Source organism: Macrosteles quadrilineatus, unplaced genomic scaffold (genome assembly GCF_028750875.1).
Source record: "Macrosteles quadrilineatus isolate MER2022 unplaced genomic scaffold, UCM_ALF_1.0 Scaffold_5__1_contigs__length_97177068, whole genome shotgun sequence".
In the NCBI taxonomy this organism is placed as follows: domain Eukaryota; kingdom Metazoa; phylum Arthropoda; class Insecta; order Hemiptera; family Cicadellidae; genus Macrosteles; species Macrosteles quadrilineatus.
The window spans coordinates 88,592,558-88,605,200 of NW_026542598.1; positions in this window are offsets into that span (position 1 = coordinate 88,592,558).

The following is a 12,643-nucleotide window of genomic DNA, read 5'->3' on the forward strand; positions in this document are numbered from 1 at the left end:
CAGCTATTCACCTACAACGACTCCTGGAGGCTGTAAAGTAAGCAGATCAATTCCAACAACTCCTTTGTCGAAATGTTTCTGGCACTGTTGAAGAACTTCTGCCATGTCATTGAAATCTTTACTGTATCGAGCGCATAGAATCTGCTTAGTTTTGACACCAAAGTCCTTGCGTCCACGCTCCAATCCACGTGAAATCCGCACAATAACTTCATCCAGTGCTAAAACATTGAAAACAACGAATTAGTAGGCAAAGATATGTTGGAAGGGACAAAATGTGTCTCTAAATACTTAAATGAAGTGTAGTCTGCGCATCTTAGGCTGCTAATGCTACTGTACCAATCTTAAAAAAAATATTTGCTACACATGGTAATTAATTACTTAAATAAGAATAGAAGACCATTTAATTAATTTAGAAGGTTTACAAAGCCTTTGGCACATAAGCTTTGGCATCACAGGAGGGTTGGCAAATCCCCCCAGGAGGGATGGGGGCATTTATTAATTTATGCCCCCAAATTAACTTAAATTTTGGAGGATTGGGGGCATTAAGGCTTGGAGGTTTGTGGGCTACTAACGTTTGGAGGGTTGGGGCCATAAAAGTTTGGAGGGTTGGGGGCATTAAGGGTTGAAGGGTTGGGGCCATAAAAGTTTGGAGGGTTGGGGGCATTAAGGGTTGAAGGGTTGGGGCCATAAGAGTTTGGAGGGTTGGAGGCATTAAGGGTTGAAGGGTTGGGGCCATAAAAGTTTGGAGGATTGGGGGCATTAAGGGTTGAAGGGTTGGGGCCATAAAAGTTTGGAGGGTTGGGGGATTAAGGGTTGAAGGGTTGGGGCCATAAAAGTTTGGAGGGTTGGGGGCATTAAGGTTTGGAGGGTTGGGGGCATTAAGGTTTGGAGGGTTGGGGGCATTATGATTTTGAGGGTTGGGGGCATTAAGGTTTGGCCTTGGACCACTATCTTGCAATACCATTTTAATATTACCTGCAAACACCGTTTTTTATGATAGTCAAATTAGATGCATAATTACAGTGTACTAATAACTTGGTTGGATTAGGGTTCAAATAAAATTTCGGGCATCCTCTTGAACGTAAACTGAAAAAAAAAATACTTTTTATCAACACCTGTAGCCATAAAAATCATGTTTAAAAAATCACCTCCAGAAAGGTTATAGCTAATTATTACAAGAGGGAGATGTAGCAATACAGAACCAGTTTGGCGATTTCCTTACCACTCGGGCCAAGTTGAGCGAGAGCCTTTTCCCCCAATGCAATTCTTGGGCTGTAACGCGGCTCCGCGTAGATCACTCCTGCTTTACTCTCGTCCTCGCAGAACTCATAAGCCATACGCTCCATTGCGTCCAGGTCACCTCTGTGAGAAGAGAGAAATAAATAGTAAGGCATAGAGAACAAGGAGACTTTAAATATTGCTTTGACAATTTCATTTGTTTAACAGAATGAACAAGTACTAAATGTAGATTTAAAGCGGATATTTTTGTACGATTAATGTAATGTAGTGTAAAGAATCAACTAATGCAAAATAGCTTAAAATCTATTAAATTTCTAATAAATCACCATATGGTTTATTAGGTGGGATCTCTTAAAATTCTTCGAAAGGGAAAATAATAAAGTAACACTTTCACCATATACGATGGTATAGGGGGTGAAAGTAGAAATGCATTAGTTTAAGATGATGAAATAAAAAAAATATGATAATGAACGTAGATAAAATATTAATTAATAAATGTCAATGAAAAACTAAGATTGGTCATCTGTTGGGTTAAACGTAGGTTCATAGTTTAAAACTATCACTCGTTTATGAGGTATGGTTTACAATTTTCGATTCCACGATTTTTCATAATTTTAAAATGTTATAAGCGTTTATTAAACAAATGTGATTCATACTAATATGAAGTGTGCAATGAAAAAATACTTACTCCAGTGGTGGCCAAAATAAGCCAAACTTTTGTAGGAAATGATTCAGGTTGCTAGGTTTGGTGACAATACATGCCTTCTTAAACTGGTCCAAAGTTTCTACACCTGGGATAGAAATCTTCTTCTTCCTAAAAGAATTATAAATATACAACAGTAACTTTATTGTATTATAGGTTGTGATGCAGTTTTAAAATTTGTTAAACTAAAAAAAACCTTTTGAGTAGACATTAGTTTATTTTTGAGCTAAACTCTAGGATAGTTTTAAGAAAATATATTTGTAAAGTTGTCTTACTACAAGAGACAAATTATCAACAAACAAATTACAGTCCATCTATATGTGTAGTTTATTTTTAGGTGAGGTAGCTTCTACGAGTGAGGTTATTGGACAATTGAACTACCTAATCTTGACGCAATCATAGCGCAACCATCACACCAAAAGTTTAAAAAAAGGAAAATGAAAACAATTTAATTTATTTCATGACAACAAATGTGGACCAATATCCGAAAAAAATACTGAATGCTATATTTACTGTCTATGGGAAAAGTGTGAAACCTTAAGAAAACTGAAAATTACATTTAGATTAAGCGTAGGTAAAATCATATGAATAAATGATTACCAATGGTATTTTAAAACCAACTAAGGCAGAAACCCCAACTATTAAATTCTTGCAGTAAGGATATCTTAATTTAAAACGAAATGATTCCATAAACGTTACCGGTCCTACATCTCATTCAAACGTTAGTTGAGTAAGACTAGGATAGTTTTATTTTTTTCATTTGTATTTTGAAAAGTAAATAAATGTTTTTACTATGGTAAAATACAGCAACTTATACTAGCCTATTCATTTTTAACCTGGAAAAATTTTCATAGGAGGGGTTGGCATAGCTTCACTTAAAAGTAGGCCACTACATAAGTTACTTTTTGATAGTTAGAACATGGTTTGGTATTTTTTTTTATATAAAAACAACATTAGTTATCTTACTGTGCATACTCCCAGGCCGTGCTAGGTCGTACAGCTCCGTCCAGATGAATATGAAGTTCTACCTGAAATGTACAAACGTAGAACACAATAGTCAGGAAATAACCGACAAAGTGGTTCTATTTTTGACTGAAGTAAAAATATGGTGTTGACATTGAAAATAATTCATATAGAACTGTCATTAAGTGCTTTTATTTCGTGTTTCATGTCTATGCATATATCTTATTTGTTTTAATAGTGAAATATACTTAACTAAAAACTGCAATTTCTCAGTACTGTGACACTATATTGACTGTGTAGGGATTCGCACATTTATAACAAAGGTTATGAGTATTCCTATAATAGTTTAGTCTGTATGTCTTGAAAAATGCACACTTAACATGGAACCCAACCGCTGATCTGTATATGGATCTGTATAATAAGGTTTCAATTTGACAAAAAATCCCCGTCCGTACACAACGGGTACACAGCTGGTCTTAAATATTTTCAAATAAAAAATCGCTTTCATGTAAATTTAGCAAAATAAACAGCTGATCTTGGTCACAGCTGAACTACACAGGTTATCTTTATTTCTACCCTCATTATAGTTTTAAATATGTAAACAAATTGTTTCGTATTATACTCAAGTTAGAAAGTGATGACTTGCCTTTTTTATTCCATCATTTTGAGCCTGAGACCGTGTCATATGTGGCCCGAGCTGCCTCACGCCCTTAAACCACAAATAATTATAAAAGTAATCGTTTCACCTTTTGACAACTTCTATATTGACTATACACAGGATAGACTTCCCATTTAATATACAAATTTTAAGCAAAAAAAGTGGGCCAATCTGAGATTTTCTACCACAATGACAATATTCTGTGTCAAGTGATAAATCAATCAGCTGTTTGCTATGATACTGCATGTGTTTTAATTAATGTTTAAATCAATACACTAGTACCATATAAAGTCAATGCTAGTACCCTCTGATGATATGGTCCTGAACTTATTATAACCTTATATAACCTCAAGTCTATTCTGTGTATAGTCAATGCTTCTCCATCCAAATACGTTACATACAATTAATTCTAAGACCACTATTAGGGGTTTGTTAACAGAAAATTTAGATTATGATGCTCAACTATAATTTTATTTTTGAAAGGATACCATAACCAAAAACTATTTACTCCACAACATGTTACCAACATTTCATAAGAGCAGATTTATAGCCATGCTAAACAATATTAGTATTTTCAAACTTACTTTCAACATGTTTATATTTGAATTAAAAGGTTGACCAACCTCAAGTTGACCAGCCTCGTTTGTGCCCGGAAATGGACCATGCCCATCTTCAATAGCAGGTCCCATTCCTTCTCCAGGATAAGTAACTTTTACAATTCTTCTCTTCAACCAGACCCGAGGCTTGAGTGGCGTTTGGTAACCTCGGGCCTGAAAAGGTATAGTTAAACTGTACAGTAAAATCCTTAATATGAACAGTCTGTATTTAAATAACACAACAGTACAACAGCAGCAGTACATCTCAACTATACAAGACAGATTGTACATGAACATGCTTAAACATTTCTGGTTCACGAAGAGGACTATTATTCTTGTTTAGAATTTTGCTTCGATTATTAATTTTTGTATATGACGTATTTTGCGCTAAAATGCATAGTTTGTGAGATATTCAATAAAAACCAAAAAGTCAAATGTTTCTAACTTGTACCCCCCCTCTCACACACACACACGAACCCTAAGCTCAAATTGGTGTAACTTTTTACCGAACGTTATGTTGACTGTACTGAACAACTAAGAGTCAGAAGTGTGCTTTATATCACATGTTCCTTGTATATTTACTACATTTTTTTATCACTGGGCCTTCAGCTATTTATTTAAAAATGTCAAATGGAAAATGCATGTAATACCCTTGATACATACTGCATTTGTATTGTTATGTGTTAGAAAAAGAAAGTGTACTTACCTGTTGTGGTTGAGTAAGCATGGCCATTGTTTGCTGTAAAAAAATATGTCAAAAAGTTAGATTTTTAAAATTCAAAACTAGTACCTTTATAGATAAAACAGACAGTTTTTGTAGTGATTTTATTATGGTCAAAATCTTTTGGGAATTGGCTGAGTACTCTGGTTAGCTCTAATTTACACCTGTTACTTAAAAAAAAACTATCTATTTTACAACAGTTTGGCCAAAGGTAACAGCTAATATTAAAATACAGTTTTAGAAAAGAAAATTTCCAATTATATTGAGATCACAGGTTTTGGTACCATAGGCTACATATTCCGTAAGTAGCATGAGCAAGAAGTTCTAAAATTTCACAAGTGTGTACTTTAAGCACACAATAGGTTTTTAAGGAGTTCCCATCAGATTTAAGATCCAAGAAATGGCTAAGCTTAAACACATACCAAAATATAATATCTTACATAGTCAAACTTCACCAGAAATAGCACCCCCCCCCCCTAAACCATAAATAAAGCAATAAACCTAATTTAGTGTTGAAAATACATGGTATGTTGAACCATTTTTCATAACCAAAACTTAAAATTTTACGACAGTTTGATGTTTTCTGGCTTTCCTTTGTTTATTATTATGTTAAAAGCTAGAGGACTACTATTTCATTGAGTAAAAAAATTAAAAAGAGGATGATTTGAAATTGAACATAGAGTAAAGTCAACTTACTTTGGCAACGTTTAAAGTGTCCTCTACCGGAGTCTTCCATTCGCTACATCTGCCCTGCTACAGGTCAATATTAATTATACTAAAACAAGTGTTTTTACACAAAATATGGAATAAAATATGCTATACACTATACAGAAAAGAGTTTAATTGGAAAATTTATAATGAAAAACTTAACTTTCTCTTTAAAAAAATCTTTTGACAGAAATTCTCTCGGTCGGCAATGAAGTAAGGAAATCGGGGATACCAATATCATTAATTGGTATATTACATAATAATATTGGTATGGTACATTATGTGTTTGTTTTGTCATTAAAAAGTGTCTTATATCTTTTCTTGTAATTTGGGTTGAGTTAAATAAACCACCCTGTATTATTCCGCCTAATGTAGGTACTGTAATATTAATTATAGTGAACTTACCATGTTTAGTAAATATTGTATGAAGTTTGAATTACACTGTAACAGAGAATATCAAATAATTAAGTTGAATTCAAACAAAACTAGAACAAAATTGAGTTTTATGGAATTATATCACCCCATGGATTAGATATTATACCCAATATGATATATTATGATTATGCGCACTTTCATTAAGTAGGTTAACTTCATGATCAGCATTGAATGTGTTATTTAATTTATGGTAATTATACAGGGTGAATAAAAAGTCAAGACCCCCCCCCTCTAATATTTTTCCAAGTAAATATACAGAGATATCCTTTTGGTGGTCGAGCAATCTTAGCAGAAAGTTTCATTTTATCATTTTGAAATTTTTGAGTGTCCCCCCAAAAGGGGGGATTTGGGGGGCAACTCAAATATTTTAAACGTAATCCCCCTTCAAGTGACACCTCATTTTGAAGTGTTTACAAAAACTTAAAGAATGGTGAAAACTAGAGGCCGCTATCTCTTCTCTATCCAAAATGGTAGCCCGTCAAATGTTGTGGAAAATCAATGGTAAAATTGTTAATATTGGCTGCCATTATACTATCTTCCAACTACAATTGTCTAAGAAATAAGTATATGCTTGTGTAGTGTAAACTTTAGAAAATTCTTACCTATCGATTGAAGATGGCTCGAAGATGGTGATGATAACGTAAATTTTGAACTCTTGATAAATTTAGATCTTGTAGAATAACTATACTTGGAATTTATATCCTGATTCTTATTTGTGTGTTGATGAAATGTTGTGCTTTCATATGTCGAGATATCATATGGTAATGAGACTGTATTACAAAACAATTGGAAAAAAGGGAAACCATAGATCATAACAACTTAGTTTAAGCATTGAATTTAGATACGGCACTACCACTAGGTAGATTTTTTATGTCCTATTATAAAACCTTAAGTTTAAAAAGTAATTTTAGTTGTCTATTAGAAAAGTAAAAGAAAATAATAATAAAAGAGGTTGGTGGTCTCTTTGAACCTTGCATTTGCCCAGTCCACATAGACTACAGATCTGCGTGTGGAACGTATTCAGCAAAGCAAGGGGTGAGCCGGTACAGGACGAAGGTGAACTGTACTGATAAATGTTTGCGGCAGTGACCAGGATCTGAACCCACGACATCACTGCCATGGTCCCGAAGTCCGTGACGCTACCAACGCTACCTACAAATTTGGTAAGTACTTGTTTCTCTAATCTCTAAAAATAAAATTTCTACAGATTTGGATGAAATTCCGATTAAGATATTGAAATGAACATTTATAATTATTGCCAAGCCTTTGAATACAAATAATAAAATACCTACAGAGTAGTGTTTTTCTTATCAATAAATATTTGTTGAAGTCAAACGTCTTCCCGGGGCCACAAACACCATACGTTCAAAATGTTACGTATAATATATTTATTCATAATAAGTCATATAAGTTGGGTCATATAAATCAATGCACCGATTGGCTTTTGGATCATTCAACTATAACACTTCAAAACTGATATATGCTGATATATAACTGAGTATGCTTGGATGACGAATATTTTACAAAGTTTAGAGAGCAGTTTAAACTTTAAAGGTCGAAGTACACTCTAAACTCGATACAACTTTGTCTACCGATCAAATGTCCAACTATTGTAAGGGTTCGTCAATCTCGACAAACCTAAAGTAAGGACAAAGTGTAAACCTGGCTTCGGTGGTGTAAATAATTCAGTAGCCTGGCTTTCCAAAGATCGGTCCTTATCACCGCTGCACAGCTTGATCGCTGGGGAGACTTTATGTGTTGAGTAAATGTTCGCCAGGCAAGTATGTAATAAGTTCTTAACGGTTTTATGATAAATATTGGTTTTAAATTAAACTTATTCGGTTTTCGTGGTTGATGGTTCCTAATAACTACAATTGATTTTTTGTACCTGTTCGTATGTTTGGGTTGCGGCATTATCACTTAGATAAAATCCATTGTTGATTTGGCGGGATTTGAACTCGGGACCCCAAGAAACGAAGTCCCGCGGTCTAACCACTAGACCAGCTCCCCCAACACAATCTAATCTATAGTATTGTACTATATTGTTCAGCCCAACTAATATCGTTAGGCCACTGTGGCCAACAAGGTTGTAAATAGTGAAGCAGAGATACCTTTGTCGATATTAAAAGTCAAGTCGGCGTGAAGGATGTGCTGAATTATTTACTTTGCTCCTCATTAGCCGGGTAACGGTGACTCGGTCATCGTTGCAACCTGTAGACCCTCCGATGTCGCGTTGGTCCAGTTAACTGTTGTGTAATTGTACTGTGTAGTACTGTTGTTTTAACCGCTGTGGTATATTTGGACTGTGTAGAGTAGTGTAGTTAATTTTTACTGTTTTGTGTCACATTAGTCACTATGTCAGACATAAGTCAAGCCTCTCGTGACTTTTTAATAGAGTTGAGGCCAATGCAGAATTAATCAACAAATATAAAGAAATTAACCCGTCTGCAGACAGGGCAATTGTCATCAACTTGCATGTTTCAGGTATTATTTTGCAGGAGGGATGTTTTAGAAATGAGTGTTGTGAATTCCAAGTCTTTGAAACTTCTACCAGTTGCAAGGAATCGTAAATGAGTCTTTCATGGGGAGATACTGCCTTTCTAATTATGGTGTTTTTTATATGTGGAGAAACCATGTTCAATAAATCGTTGTAGGTATCCTCAGTCATTCTTAAGTAGTTCCTCCAGTCAGAGGGTTCGTTCCTCAACTCCTTTAGCAACTCCACATGAGATAACTGTTTTTTCAGTAGCCAATGCCGACTCCACTTACTTCTAGGTTTTCTTTTCCTCTTAAAACTTGTTGCAACAGAAATAATGTAAACAGACCATAACAATAACTCATCCATCGTCAAATATACAGGGAGCCTATTAACTACTTCACAACCAGATACATCTGGGAGTGGTTTGAGAGCCAAAGTTAGAGAAAAAGACGGAACGTGTAAATGGTCCTCTCAACCTACGACAAAACGTAACGATTAGTCGTTGCAGACAAGTCGTTATGTTTTATCGGTGCGTGTTACACGCAACGACTTGTCACTACGATCTACAGAAAATCGCTACGATCTAAAGAAATTGGTGGAAATTTCCACCAACCTTCCAACCTCACTCCAACTCAGACAAAACGTAACGACTACCAGTTTACACGTTCCGTCTTGCATGAACGTTTTGTCGTTGCAGACAAATCGTTACGTTTTATCGTAGCGTGTAAACCCGGCTATAGGTTGTTCACATTCCTATTTTTCAACTATGCTAGCATTGGTAACAGTACAGTAGGAAATTTTGATACTTAGATTTACTACACTGACATAAGTTGAAAAATAATATTGTACTTTGGTACTATACCGACCACTTCTTAATTGGTTAGGTTAGGTTAGGTTATCTTCGTTATCTTGTCCTAACCTAACCTAACCTAGGTGTGGTATTATATATTATTACCCAACCAAATATAGGTTTGGTTGGTATAATACCAAAGTACGAATAATATTAATCTTTTAGTAAAGTTTTCGAAAAAACTAAATAAGTTAAAAATTAAACACGACCTTTTACGATTAGATAAATTTATTTAATAATTGAAATCAGTATTTGTAACGAGACTCATATAAACAATATTGTACCGAGGACTGGTTTAATTACAGTCAGCCCTATCATATGAACCACAACCACAATCACCACGGGGCTACATGATACAGTGATCGAGCCAGCTGTAATCTGACATTAGCGGGATAACAACAATCTTCATATGTTTTGTGGTCGATGTGTTGTGCAGTTTTATCTGAAACTTCTCCATTGAATGAAGAATTTATATTTTTGAATTGCAATTAAAAGTCACTAAAATGAAATGGATAATCGTTGTGAAACAGAAAACTTGCAGCCTAGTCGAATTTGTAGTGGCAAGTAATTAAATCTAGAGTCTGCTCGATTTTTGCTTTTAATAATAAGACTGAAATTGAAAACATCCGGTGGTACCGAACTGCTGACCAAACGGGTTTTTAGTTGATTTGGTTTTATTCAAACTAGATAACCTGTTGCTCGAAATCGAGCAAAACTGAAACTTTTATAAAAAGAAATAAAAAAAACATAAACAGCAAGACCTTAATCAAAGAGTCACCCTAAAATAATTTATATGACTGATTATAGAAATATAAAAATATTATGATGTAAAAAAATATAAAAGCAATCTACAATATTTAAATTTGGCCAGGTGGTGCTTTGTTTTCAGCTTTAAAAATTGCTGCGAAATCTACACAGGCAGCATCATTGTAGCGAGGGAAGACACTTCTTCTGTCTCTGATTATGTACATAAGAATCTCACTTGACTCCTCGGAGCTCTCGTCCCTACATAATGTCTGCCACAGTCTTCAAAGATTTGCAAATGGGTTGGCATTGTGACCCTATTTCCCGCATATTTTTCATTGATTTTTTTTATTGTGTTTAGTTCTCCTTTGGGTTCTAGTGACATTGTCGTACTTACTTATATATCTGTGCGTATTCAGGATCATCACCTTATTGAGGAATTAGAGGACCCACTCGGTGGTAAAAAGTGTCATGGATCTTAAAATTGTAGATCCCCTGTGGAACTTTCTCATCTTAATGAGCTTTGGAGCTGACCATGGTAAAGGCAGAACTGAATTGATGAACTTTATCCAAATAATTTCTGGATATAAGTCTCACAGTACTATTTTCAGATTGGGAGTTTCCAATAAGAACCCGAAGTTTGTTGTGGTGAATTGCACAAATGAGGTAAACGAACCTTTCATTTATGGCAACTAAGAGTACAAACCTAACTGTCTCGGCCAGTCTTTTCTTGCTTAAAAATATGTAAGCCACTACAATGTAAACATTTAACGTTCATTTGTCCGAGATTGGACTATCACAACGGTGGTACTACCACTAAGTACCCATCAAATGTTCAATTGAGAGGTTGATGCAAGCGGTATGTTTTCTGTGGTCATGTTCGCGTTCCCTCCAGCCACTCACAGTTCTTCGTCGTACTGGCGGCATTTGATTTTAAATTGAAGTGAAATAAGAAAGTTAACCAAACAACAGAAAACACTATAAAGGAATTGGAAATTTGATACACATTGTAAATTACATGATAATATGGTAATGTAACGGATAACTGCCCTGTGAATAATTACTTTTAAACATTCACTTCATCACATCGAACTGTAACTACATGATAATCAGTAAAATACGATGAAAGGTAAATGAATTTAACCATAGACAAAAAGAATTAAATATTTATTCTTAAACACTTTGTTGTTTAGGATTGATAGGAAACTCTTCATTATGAGCCAGACTTAGTTAAGGGTGCGCTCTACCTCAGCTCAAATTTCTCAATACGAAGCTGCTGAACGCCGATGTCCCTATACCATTGCATTGAACAGCGCCATGAAGAGCGCTTAAAAGCCTTTCGAGTCTGCGTGTTTACATAGTTATCATTCAACTTTTTAGTAAACTAATTCCAGGTTCTTGTTTTTAAGAATCTATTGCAGGTTTCCCGTTTTTTATTTTTTCTCTAAAAATTATTTTAATGTATTAAAACTCATGATAAAAAACGCCTATTTTTACATTTTTCACCAACCTTTGAGCCCAACATTTTTTAAATTATCAAAATGTAAAAAAACGGGAAACCTACAATAACATTTAACGAAAAATACGACACCAAGATCTTTTAAATTGGTTCACAATTGGGGCTACAATCAGGAAGAACTAAAACCCTTTCATTTGCGCGAGCCAGACGGGTAGAGCGCACCCTTAACAGATTGAAACAAAATATAAATTCCAGCTTTGCTCTGGAAGTTTTAAGTCCTGCAGTCTGTGGTTAACCTTAAAAACTACAGTATTTCTAACTACGTCCATATGTTATTTGTAAACAAAGGGAAATGAGTTTGATCAATTGTCAACAGATAGCGCCGCCTTCCAAACTTTAGCACTTAAGTGTACTTAAGGTGTGCCCTTTCTAAATATTCTGAGACGTATTTGCACATCTACGTGAAAATACCTTTAATTTGACACCTCAAACTTTGAAATCCATCAAGCCGTTATTGAGTTATGACTGTGAAAAGAAAACTGCTTGCGTATTAATATATAGATAGGTGTAACATATGGGGGTTTTAAACTCAGATACTTTTCCAGTATTATTTTCACATTGCCTTATTAGGGCTTAGGTTTACTGCTATTTTTTTATTTTTTATTTTATTTACTTTACAATCTGTTCTATTATATATTGAACAATAAGTAAATACTATGTAATACGAAAAATTGACTTTGGAACATTAAAAATAGCTGTTAAGCACTCTCAACAACAAATTTTTCAATAAAAACACTTTACAAAAATCTGTAGGGCAGGTCGAGAATTGATCGCCTCTTAAGTCTGTAAATTGTATCCACGTTGTTTAATAAGTTAAGAGCTAAATGATTTTGATGAGATTCCAATTTCGTAATATATCGTTCACTTATGGTCATGATTTCGTCCTTAACTGTAGGCATCTTAAGGTCTTGATGTAGTGTCCTATTGCTGACATACCATGGTGCATTTGTTATCTTCCTCAGCATTGTCGATTGGTATCTTTCGAGAATTTCTATATTAGAAGTACTCGCCGAGCCCCATAGTTGCAC